General features: G+C 36.7%; 1 long non-coding RNA gene across 1 annotated transcript in view; it reads right to left on the bottom strand.

Annotated features, from left to right (window-relative positions):
• Window positions 1–1,620: 1,620 nt before the first annotated feature.
• LOC107555861 (uncharacterized) overlaps window positions 1,621–13,311 on the bottom strand; it is a 153,180-nt gene continuing 141,489 nt past the window's right edge. The window contains exon 3 of the long non-coding RNA XR_001605213.1: window positions 1,621–1,728. This is a non-coding gene — a long non-coding RNA (uncharacterized lncRNA). The remainder of the gene's footprint in view (window positions 1,729–13,311) is intronic.

The following is a 13,311-nucleotide window of genomic DNA, read 5'->3' as shown; positions in this document are numbered from 1 at the left end:
TGCTGCTTTTTACATTAGAGCAGACAAAAATGGTCATTAACCAAAGTTATGAATATTCATGGTGCACATCTGTAGTAGACGGTGCAGGTTCTGCCAACAGAGGTCACACACAAAATTAAAATAATTTCTCACTGAGCTCAGCCAAACTGACTTTCGCCATGACTAGCTCAAAGGTCAACAACAGATATCATCCATCTTTTACAAGCAGGCTGGACCGTCAGGCTCCTGTGTGTGTGTTTGTGTGCACTGCACATAAACACATTTCCAATTCCATCTGAGCATAATCAACAAAACAAGACAGTACCAGTTCAGAATATTTCTTAGCCATATCATCTGACATGATTCAGTCATCGCTTATGCATGTACGTATAATTAGATGACAGGTTAGTCAAAGCCCATACTGTATTTAGCACTGCATATAGCCATTAAGTTCAGGTAAGTGGGTAGCAATAGCAACAGTGTGGCTGATTGACAAATTACCAATGACAACACATTATTTAACATTGTATTGTAGCTTTACATATCAAAAGTATATTAAGAAACGTTTGTAAAAAAAAAAAAAAAAAAAACCTATCTGGAAAAGTCAAACCAATCCTCAAAGGGCCAAGCACTGAAAACAGTGAAAACACAGTCCTTTAGAGAAATATATAGTGTTTCTCTCATTAATCTGAAAAAAAGTCATAAAACAATATTGAAGTGAATTATCTGTCACTAAATTTCTGACAAAATGTCACTTGCGGTCAATGTGGCGACTACAGTGCTCAAACAGAGGAAATATTGAAAAAATGATGTGTGCATGTGATCTACCTTGGCTGAGAAACTTTTGGCACCCTGAACAAACTTCGCACATTTCCTCTCATACAATGTGTGTGATTGAATGATGGCGCTGTTTTAATGTTCAAAGAACAACAAACAAGAGGAAATGTTTTACTACACCTCTGTATCACCATACTGACATGAAAAACACTGCTGCCCATCCGTTCAGTGTGTGTATGTGTGTGTAAAAGTCAACTGTCCTGAAGAGCTCTTCTATAGAACCATTCAAAATTCTTGTTTCACATCACAATCATCACGAATAACAATGTTTTAAATGAAGAACAAGCATATCTAAACTTTGAACACATCTAAAACATGCCTTAAACTAAAAAGTGAGCTGCTGACCTTAAAGAAATTCAAATCCGTAAATAAATGAACAGCGCCATGCATTGACCTTGACTAGATGAGCCAAATAACGTCATATGTCTCAAAGCAGCCAAGGGGAAAAGTGTGTGAGCGTGTGTGTGTTCGCCCAGAGACGCCAAGTCACACATAACTCACTCATCTTGTTCATATAACAATTTTGGGTGTTACCTCAGAAACACAAGCCTTGAATTTTCCATCCATCACTTTCCTAAGACACAGTCTAATCCACATCCTTAATTTATGTCATTTCACCTCTCACTTTAATGAAGGAATGATCAAAAAAGTTGTAGAACTCATTTACCGCATTGTTAGGCACAATAAGAGCAGGTTGTTCCACAATTGCTGCTGTTAATGCAGTTGAGGAAAGGTTTCAGAGGTCACTGGGAAATTAGGCTCTGACAGGCAGAATGATTAGACATGCTAGAGATTACCTGTCTCTCTCTCTCTCTCCCTTTATCTGTGTGGTGTCAGTGTTCTGGCACATTGTGCTGTTATGCTGCTGATGAACCAACACATGTTGACCTCATCTGTCCTGTCTAGTATTACCTATAATTGGAGGAGGAGAAAACAAGTGAGGAGAGCATTAGTTTTCATATTGGAATCAAGATGACAAAATGACGTCATAGAAATATAGGCCCTTTTCAACATTTATTTAACCCTCTATGGTACGCATTGTTATTTAGGAAATACTGACATCACAATTATTGTTGTATACTGTACACACAGTATGCACAAATATAATGCAAAGTATCAAATATACTTTAACCTTTTTTTATAGAACATAGCTGTGCAGAGTTTTCTTTCTTCAAAGCATTAAACATATATCATAATTATATTATTTTTGCATAATTATTTAGAAAATAACTAATGAGGAAATCTTACATGCAAAGGCAAAAGACCATAGCTTCGATTATTGTCGAAAAGGAGTTATTCATATTTTGGGGACATTCAAGACATCCTTTATCATGTGCATAAGTATCTTGAGTCAATTTTGTTTTTTTTCCGAGAAAATAATGGGTTGTCTTAACCATAATTTCGAAAAGCCCCGGAGAAATCAAGGCAGAACACCGTATAATACCAGTTACTGCTCTTTGATTTTGTTTGGAATGCTCAAAATGAGTTGCGTACCCTTACCCTAAACTTACCCTTAAAACAATGTAAATATATTTTTGGTAGCACAATCTCATAGGTAGCATGTTTCATCGGTATACCGGCTTGGAGTTATACGGTGTTCTGCCTTTTTTTTTCTGTCCATTAAAGTCTCCCGCATTTTTATTATTGTGTAACTTGTATACTTTCACACATCTGATCTATCACTGAAGCACTTTATTAGACAAATGAATTAGATAGATTGCGATCTCCCAAACAGCTCCATATAACAAAGCACTCTAAAGACTAGATACCTTGGCAGCAATACGTAATCGTGAATAAGCTTTAAAGATTTTGTATTTTTTAGTAATGCAGATTATTCACCAGGCTGTCACTTCTAGTTGGACGCGTGTGGACTCAAATGCTGTAGCATGTAGCATGATCAATCATAAAATCAGTACTAACAGTTCGCAATTAAATCCATATCCTACCTTTTCTTGTAACCCGATAAAATCAATCCATGGCGATGAACGTCATCGGAGATGTTTAATCCACAAGCATTCTGAGCATTCCTGCTTGCTGTTGTTCACATTAATTCACAAGTCGTTCTTTTAGGTTAGGCTATTTCATTCAAGTCAATATAAAATCAATTATGCTATTTCTAGCATTCTTTTACGTTACTGAGCATAGCAAATAAATTGGTTGCAAAACGGTATCCACTCACATGTTTAACTTTTAGTCTGCTTGTTACGGTCAAAAAAACAACACATTACTATATGTCTATACTATACATTACTATACAGTCACATTACTATATGCAATAGCCTATATGAGATAGCCCATGATCACTAGATTTATACAAGTGTTACTATAACGATTTTGTAAATGGTGATCAGCAACCAAATATTGATAATGTGGAAGTTACTGCCTTTTGCCTTGGTATGACTTCTCACTTTTTGCAGACACTTTTCAAGGACTACAACGAATGGCTCGTTTGGACTACAGCATTTTTTTTTTTACGGGTTTTTGTGATGTCACAAAGCGGCCCATTAGAATATCATTAAAATAATTCCGGCCTTATGGAAATTCGAATGGTTGGGGGGGTGGGGAGGGGCGAGGTCATGGTTACAACGCTTGGTTGAGTTCATCAGACAAGACGACGACGAAGAAGAAGAGCTGCTGTATTGTCAAGATTTCACAAGTTATTACACATGCACCTGAATAATTAGGTATGTACATATGTATGTTACAATTAGGAAAACGTTTTTTATAAATAGCTGACAGTACAATACTGGACAATGACGTGATCTGCAGAATTTACACTTTAATTATGAGACTTATGGTATAAATAAATTCAACTGTATAACAGCTTTACTGCAATTCATGTTATAATGTTAGAATTAAAGAACAATAAACATGAAACATATATTCATACATATCATACATAGTAAATGCAGTTATTTTTAAGCGGTTGTTGACATCCTATCTAAAACATGATTTAGCCCAAAAAAATTTAAAAACACCAACAATAACGTTACCACTCTAATATGTCTTGCAATATCCATGCGTGCAAAGGTTCTGCGCGATCCTCTTTTTCAATATTCACAGGGTCTGAATCCGGCTCAAATTGCTATGGCGATATTGACGCCATACTTAACTATACCAGAGCAGACGGAACTTGCTGCTTTGGCAAGGGGCGGGGCAGTACTGAAACACAGTCTAAGCTGTTCGCCAATCACAACGCACTGGGACAGCTAACCAATCACAACACATTTAGTTTTTCGGAAGGCGGGCCTTTATCAAACCCTGAACTAATCGAGCCATTTGTGCCAGGCTGGGGAGAAAGGTATTGTAATCATGTAAAATATATGAAAAATAACACCAAGCATGAGAGCATGTTCTAGTACACCCCCAAAACAAAATTAAGACTTTGTAAAAGAGCATAATAGGACCCCTTTAAGGAAAATTATATTTGCAGAAATGGTAAGAGATTTGATTCAGGGGAAGATGTCATATGTAACACAAATTAAAAATAAGAATATGTGGGATGAAAATTATGTCTTTGGTTTTGACATACATCTTTCAAAAATTGTCCAGTGCAAAAATTATATATTTTTTTAAATCCCTCCTTCCCTCCCAGCTAAATTTCCACATTGATCCAGTCTGGTTACTCTAAGTGCTTTGATGCAGGTCTAAATGATATACAGCCATGCTGTTGACCAGCAAAACTGAACTGATCAACCACAGAACATTAGCAAACAGCACTAAATATTTTGTGATATAGTGCGTGTTTTGTGGAGAGAAAGAAATATTGCCTGTCAATTGCATGACGCAAGTGTGATGAGTGTTCTGAATGCTCATGTGCTTCATTTGCTCTTGATGGCCAATAACATCAGCAACAAACATTTAGCCGTTTAAAACCAAGTCCTCTGTAACATCAGCCATTACTGGACAAGGACAACACAACAACACACAGCCGTACACACACATACATGAACACTAGAAGACTAATACTGTATAATCCAGACATCCACTCTCATGTGCACACTGTTTTCTCATTAAAGCCATATATTTTACTACTCTCATAAAGCGTCTTAGATGTGACCTTGGGAAGGACTGTTCAGAAATGATGTAATATTAGTTCCAATAAAAGGTGTGGAGAATACATTCATAAAGACTTCCAACACATATTAATAGTAAAATGTGCCATTAAAACAACGGGCAGATTTTCACAAAGTGCGCTTTGTCCTCTGAGGGCTAAGGCAATCTATTAAAGAACAAATGTTCAGATGTTGAATGTTCACATGTCCTTGACAAATGAAAAGACAGAGTGTGGATTTTAACACAGATTCAAGAGTCCTTCCATACCAGACTAAATGTACAAAAGTATTCTTAAGCATTTAGTGTGATGATATGCCAACACAAAAGAAGATATACTGCAGAATGTCCTTTTGCTCTTCTCCATACTACAAAAACAGATGGTGACTGGTGCACTCAAGCTCCAAATGTGACAATAAAGCACTATGAAAAGCACCATAAAATAATCCAGACTGGTATAAAGTAACTAAATAGTAATTCAATTGGAATTGGAATTGGATTTGAGAAAACGACAGAGAGGGTGCAGAAATATATGAGTATTGCAGCAGCAGGACTGATGTTCAAATGAAGTGAAGTGAAATGAGAAGAATGCAGCATTGAGTGATGCACAGGAAGTGGATTGCATTCTGTTCTCTGCTTCCACAGACTGATAGCTGAGAGGCAGGTATCCATCTTCACCTGTCTTCATTTAAACTCACACCTGATTGCCTGTAGCAACATCCTATATGAATTACCCATCTGTGCATGTCTATGTTCAGAATTTGTGAATTGGCTTCCTTTATTTTTCATGTTGGAATTTAAATCGAATTAACCAATTCAACAAAGTCAAAGAAATTCAAAACAATTATAGGTGGGGTAGGCGATTTCTGGTAGCCAATGTTGACATTTGAAATCACCAAAGCAAACACGCCCCTACCCCAAAAGGGTCTTCCCCCTATTTTGATAGCTCCGCCTCTCACATACGTACGCAACCCAGGCAACGATTAGTTCAGTGAAACAAAGCAACCTCGGCGTCCGATCGCAGGTCTTCCGCTCCTTGAGTTTTCTCCAGCACTGGAAAGCTAATCTGATATTTACACGGGTCCTACTTCTTGCCTTAAGCCTTCTTTTGTTCCGCAGACGTTTTCCTCTTTTGTTTTTTATCCGCCATCTCTATCTTTCTGACGCTCGGCTCGGCTAATGTCCGTCCTGTGCACTGAACGCTATCTCCTCCACATCATGAGTAGACATGCCCCTTACTGCTGATTGGCTACAAGTTTGTTTTGCTAGTCGGCCCGAAACAGTTTTCTAAAGCGTTTTTGAAAAATCGCTTACCCCACCTTTAATGTCATTCTAGCAGAAAAAGTGTTGCTCCACCTTGGACAGTAAAAGGAATGTTATTTAATTATATACATTTTATATACTGATAGCACTACCATTTTCAGTACTAATAGTTCAATTTTGGTAACACTTTAGAGTTTTCCCTCAATAAACTCCTAATTTCCTGCTTATGGCTTATCATTTTACCTTGACTAAAATAAACCAGCTTCATTTTTTTTCCTCTCTCTAAGACCACATTTACACGACTAATAGGTCCTATTATTCAGCCTTGTAATGCTATTGGATACTAGATTTTAAAAACAAGCTTGTTTACCTGGCCATGAACAATCTGCAAGCTTCCCTTGAAGCACATCATCTTGTTTTACTGGACTGGACAAATCAACATTCAAACAAGTAAAATGCCTTATATATGTTTTACTGTGATTAGTAAAATGTCTAGATTATGTAGATATTAAGGTATTGTCGAATGGTTTGATCATTTTAGATTATGAGCTTATGTCAGCGTTGTAATTTTGCAACATTGGGTACAATAGAAAAATACTGTTTTTGATCATTCACAAGTTTTAACATCATCTTTTTGAACATTTTGTGTTTCAATCAAGATTTAATTAATATTGTTCAAGAACAAATCATTTCTTTAATAATTTGAAAGTATCTGTATAGAAATATTTAAAACTATCTGTATTTATTAATTTATAAAATATGCTTAACTGGTCCTGTTGTTTTTCTGGGCTTTGCTTGTTTGCCCAAATATCTGCCTGCTGCATAAGGGACAGGTGATAATGTTCTTTTAAACAAAATTTAAAAGGTGAATATATATTTTTGGGGGTCTTTGAGGGTTATTAATAGTTGCAAAATTCCTGCAGATTTCATAAGCTATTAATCATTGTCGTAAACATGTTACAGGATTGTTTTGTTCGGTTTCTCTCTAGCACAGAAAGAATGAACCAGAATATTATAATGTTCAAGAGAGAAACTCATTCTCAGAACATTCAGCTAAAATGACAGAAAGAAACACAGTGTGTCAATATGTATTATAAGATATTAAACTACATCAAACAAAAGGTCAGAAGTCCAAAAAAAAAAACACTTGAATGAAAACACGGTTTCAAATACACACACACTACACTGCACTAGGAAGGAGGAAGGAAAGTATATGTCAAAACAAGGTATTCGGGTGATGAATGGACGACTTTGCTCAGCATTTCTCTTTCGGTAGAGAAAAACTCGAAAGATTTTAAGCAACTAAATCTACAGTAAATGGAGAGATTTTACAAGCTCAGATTCCCCGCTTCTGTGACTGGCCACTGTAATGTTCTCGAGGGCTTCCATTGCTGGGATATTATCACTCTCTTTCTCGTTCTTTATAGATTTATGAGATGGGTATACTATGTTATGTGAGTATTATTCTTCAGGCTGGTCTATGTGCCAGAGCTCGGTTTATCTAACCCCTTCACATTTATCTCCTGTTTCCTTACCGGCCTCAACACGATGGGAAGGGCCTTCCTTTCTCTCTCTCTCTCTCTGTGTGTCCAATCCAGCTCAAAATGAAACCCATCATCTATACCTCTGCTAGTCTAAGATTATTGTCTTTACATGAATATTGGCATGTTAACATACATATGCTTTCTTCTTATGACAGACTTTAAGTTGGTGCTCTACATATTAACAACAGATTAGTGTAAGTGAGTGCTGAAATAGGGGGAGCCTGGGGCAAGTTGTCACTTTTTTACTCCCGTGAATATTTCTCAAGATCGATTTCTGTAGGCACATACACCTTAAAGTCTTGGCTACAAATCTACTGAACATGTTACTGCACAGTGAACAGTTCATTAAACACATGCAGACCTATATGGGGAAAGTTGTCGACATAGGAACATGTCATAAAATTTTTAAGTATCAAAACACATTGCTATATATTTATATTTAGAAATATTATGTGTGACCCTGGACCACAAAACCAGTCATAAGGGTCAATTTTTCAAAATTGAGATCTATACATCATATAAAAGCTGAATAATTAATAATAATAATGGTTTGTTAGGATTGGACAATATTTGGCCGAGATACAACAGTTTGAAAATCTGGAATTTGAGGGTGCAAAACATTGAGAAAATCACCTTTAAAGCTGTACAAATGAAGTCCTTAGCCATGCATATTACTTCAAAAATTAAGTTTTGATATATTTACGGTAGGAAATTTACAAAACATCTTAATGGAACATGATCTTTACTTAACATCCTAATGATTTTTGCCATAAAAGAAAAATCGATAATTTTGACCCATACAATGTATTTTTGGCTATTGCTGCAAATAGACCGGTGCTACGTAAGAGTGGTTTTGTGGTCCAGGGTCACATATTAATGATATATTTAGAAATATATAATATAGCTACAATCACACAGACATAAAAGTGATGACGTTTGACACATTCTCCTGGTGGCAAAAATGAAAAATCCATCTCTCATCACTCGCTCTCTCTCTGAGTCTGTATGAGTTTGTCTTGGAGAAATTGTATCAAGACATATGATTAATGAGCAATCATTAGCATCAGTGATTTCAGCTTGTATCCTCTCAAAATGCTGCTTCACACAATAAATGTGTGTTTTTATGAAAATAACGCATGAAAAGATTATACAAAATTAATTACTTAAAACCATGGCTGTGGGGTGTTCAGTGTAATTACAAGTGCAAAATAATTACATCATTAACAGCAAACTTGTGTTGATTTTGAACATTAAAGTGGTTGAAATTCTTGTTTGGTCTACAGTCCTTCCTTTTCCCTTCCTTTAAAAATCTGGTATTTGCTCTGATCACATGACACATCCTCTTTATATAGAACTCGCTAAAATAAATGTGCGATTTAAAAGGGAAATGTAGTATGAATCTGATTAAATCACATTTCCTGGCAAAGTCATATTATTTTTGTTCTTGTCAGACACATATCAGATGACGGTTGAATTGTCACATGGGCTGATTTTCATATAAAAGCCCTTGAAACACTTTGTTTTTATGTGAAAAGAGAGACTTTATTTTAAATCACCAATGGCTTTCAACAACAAATTCACTCTTCAGTTATTTTATGTCAGGGCAAGACTTCTATTAAATATATTATTATAAAAATGGCTGCTGTGGTTGCCAGAAAGTAAAATATGGTGACAATATTTCAGACATTAAGCCACACATTAATACTCACTGTAAATTATTAATATTCACTGTAAACTGATAATTCACTCTATTATCAAAAATGTATAATTTGTACAGCACTTTAAAAAGTAAAATAAAAGCAATATGTTTCACTAACGTTATTTACAGCTAACCAATGAAAAGGTTTTTACCGCAGTGTACACTCTATTTCTATTAAATTAGGAACATATTTTACAGTGTACCTGTGTGTGAGAATGCTGTCAAACAGTGTGGGGATCAGTACGCAGTTTCATTTCCTGGAGATGATTGATGGCTGTGTGTGTGTGTGTGTGTGTGTGTGGTGGGAAGTTTTTGTCATGACGACAGCGATGTAAACAGCCCGGCGGTCCTGCCTCAAAGGAGCTGATGTGACTGAGTCAGCACACACACACACACACACACACACACATTTTTCTACTGATGAAAACAAATGAGAGTTGTCTCATCTAGATTGATGTCGCCTTTAGGGTTCCCAATCCCTTCACACACACACACACACACACACAATCTCTCTCTCACACACATACACACACTCTCTCTTCACTGACAAATCAACATTATGATTTTATTTCTGCACTCGGCTCAGCTCAGATTTCTAGAGGCATGATTTCAGGAGCCACGATGTACAAAGTACAGGAAACACAGAGAAGGAGAGTCAGAAAGCTTTAAAATATCTGCAAGTCTGCTCAAATGTGTGACCTTTAACCCTCCTGATCCCGATTGCCTAAACCCTGGCCATAAATCGTCATCAAACACACACACACACACAATATACACACATACAAACACACTTCTATTAATGGCTCTAGTATATCATGAGACTGAAGTTCATGAGCAGTTCTCTAGTTCTTCACTGAATTGTCAGGGGATCGTTTACAATATTTATACAGGCTTCTGTACTGTATGGTACAAACCAGACGTCTGGCTTTACTGAGATTGTTTACATCTTTATAAATTCTCTGAGCGTGTGTGTCTGAGAGAGAGATGGAACAGGCCATTCAACACAAGCACTCTATTTTAATTAGATGGAAAGTGACTGCCTATTCAGACCGTAAATAATTATTTTTTTAAGGTACTGAGGACATCATGACACATACAGTAGGTTGGCCAGAAATGAACATATCCTCCCAGGTAAAAAAAAAAAAAAAAAAAAGTGTATAAATAAATTAAATTAAATTAAATAGTGCTAATACAAGGAGAACTAAGAAAAATCAAGCAATCAAGGAAAATAGGTAAGAAAAGACGACTAATGCAACATATTGCATTTTGATTTAATTGTACTGACCTAGTTTTGATTTATTATCCAAAATGTGGCAAATTCCCAGTAGCCCCTCACTGCAGACCAAAGGTCCAGGGGGCGGGGTTGGATCCACATCTAGGGGGTCGAGATGGCAGGTTTAGGGGTGGAGATGGGTAGGTTTAGGGGTGGCGATGGGTGGGTTTAGGGATCAGGGGGTGGATACGGGTAGGTTTAGGTATTGGAACTGGATCCAACCTCGCCCCCTGTATCTTGTGTTCTGCAGTGAGGACCATCTCCAAATTCTGCGTTATACAGTAAATTCCATTTTTATGACTCGATTCCGTCTGCATTTTCCACATTGCAGAAATCATAGGGCCCTATAAAAAGTGCAATGGCATGAATGGCATCAAGATGGAATTGTTGTGCATTGGTGTTTTGCAACCACAATGGTGTAGTGATGGCTTCTATAGATACAAGCCATCTGGTTATGCTTGCATCCAATACATCTGATTAGTAAATGTCAATCATGCTGCCTTTTCTGTCTAAGATGGCAACTTCAACCACTCATAGAATTATTGACTCATCAAAACAAACCTTTTTACTAAGAAATTTATGTGAACTTTAACAAAAACACAAGCTTCACATTTCTGCTCTTGACTTCCACAGTAAGTGTATTAATGGCTCTGCTGGACTGACTCTCACTCTAGACCAGTGGTTCTCAACCTTTTTTTCCACTGGGCCGCACTATGGTCCAAGTGCAAGTCTCACGGGCCGCACTTATATCATTTACATATTACGTCACCAATACAAACCAACCAGATTTATAACATAGCCTAAATATTATGATATCTAATCGATTACATTCATTGAAATAAATAAATAAATAATTCTACTCACCATTAATAAAACACCTGATGCTGTCGGGAACTGACCAATTTTGTGACATTCGGCTCGAAAGGAGTAACAGCACAATGAAGTTGCGATTGTAAGTTGCAGTCTGTAAGACGTGCACGGAAGCGTGACTTTTGCAGAAAATGTGCGTTCACACAAAGTAACCTATGTTGATCCAAATATGGAAAGCACTTTCGAATTTAATAATTTAGGGTTCTTTCCAGAGATATTTTGCCACATTTCTGCAATTAAGGATGATTGCTGCGTAGTATGTTTCCTTTTGCCTGAACATCTTCAAGTGAGTGGCGGGGCAAACCGAAATTCCAGCACTCTCTAACCTTCACTGCTGATACTGCCACTATTCTTGTTTGTATGTGTTCCTTCGCTGGCTTTTTCCACATTTCGTTTTTCTCGCTTAATAACAAATTTGTCCATTCTGATGCTCAATTTTACCGAACTATGGCTGCTGATGACTATTTTAATTGAATTCTGCCAAAGTGCGTGGCTGTAAGTGTTCGTTAAATGCGTAACGTTAATTTTGTGAGTACAGCTCTATTTTCATGTCTGAAAATAATATATGAAAAACAAAATGAATATCCGTAACAAAAACATTATAGCTTATATTTGTTTAGTACATGTTTAAATTAATGTAAAAGGTAAAACGAATTGTAAAACTGAAAGTTATTTTTTTAATTGTTTTCAGCACGGTGAGCCGCATTTGAATTCGTGACGGGTCGCGGGTTGAGAACCACTGCCCTAGACACATAATCATTTGTTCATGTGAGTGATGCTACGGACAGGAAGCAGGGAATACTTTAAGACTGTGCCTGTCGAGAAGCAAAGATTTTCATCTTTTTAAATGCAATGTCTAATTTCTTCTTCTTCTTCTGGTCTGTACACCTGATGCAATTCAATCTATTGCGTGTCAGTGTGTGTTGGCTCTTTGCCTGTTATCCCATCTGTCAGATTTGCAGCTGCAGGTATATGGTTGGTCTTGAGCACTTAAGGGAGAGATCATTATATATGAGTGAAGCAGGTGTGTGAGTGTGTTTGTGTCCATGGAAGGCAGGTGGGCTAAAACACTCAGAAACACATGAAGTACTTCACTCTGAGGATGGAGACGGAAAGCAGAGATGAACAAGCGTATCTTTCATACATCGTCCCATCTCTTTTAATATGTCATGCACGATGCAGGCCCGGTTCTACATGAGAGCCCTCTGAGTTGAAATTGCAATAACGCACACTGGCAAAACAATTTTCGCTGATACAGAGAACAAACATAAAATCCATGCATCAACACTAGTAATCATGCATGATCTTGTAATTCAGCCTCATAATTTGCAGTTGTGGCATTCTGCTTTCATGCCTCTAACATGCACATCATGACATTTGATTTATGATCTCAGCTTGCACATACATTTTGCAATCTTCCATCCACTGCCTACTACTTTTATTTGAAGTTCCAGGATAAAGCTGCCCATATTCATTGATCTTGAATGTAAAACCAACAGTCAAATCCAAACTTTAACTATCAGTGAAATGCACAAAAGTAGCATTTCTAGTGGTTGCAGACATCCTTTCCTTCATTGCTTGCTGCATGTACATTACTGTTCAAAAGTTTGGGCTCAGTAAGCCTTTTATTTTTTAAGTCTTTTATTTTTTTATTAAGTCTTTTCTGCTCATAAAGGGCGCATTTATCAGATCAAAAATAATTCTAATTTATTCCTGTAAATTCTGAAAGTCACATGATCGTTCAGATATAATTTTAATATATATATATATATATATATATATATATATATATA

Source organism: Sinocyclocheilus grahami, unplaced genomic scaffold, assembly GCF_001515645.1.
Source record: "Sinocyclocheilus grahami isolate Dianchi unplaced genomic scaffold, SAMN03320097.WGS_v1.1 scaffold547.1, whole genome shotgun sequence".
NCBI lineage: Eukaryota > Metazoa > Chordata > Actinopteri > Cypriniformes > Cyprinidae > Sinocyclocheilus > Sinocyclocheilus grahami.
The sequence above is the reverse complement of the archived record's forward strand: the minus strand, read 5'-3'. Positions and strand labels throughout refer to the sequence as shown.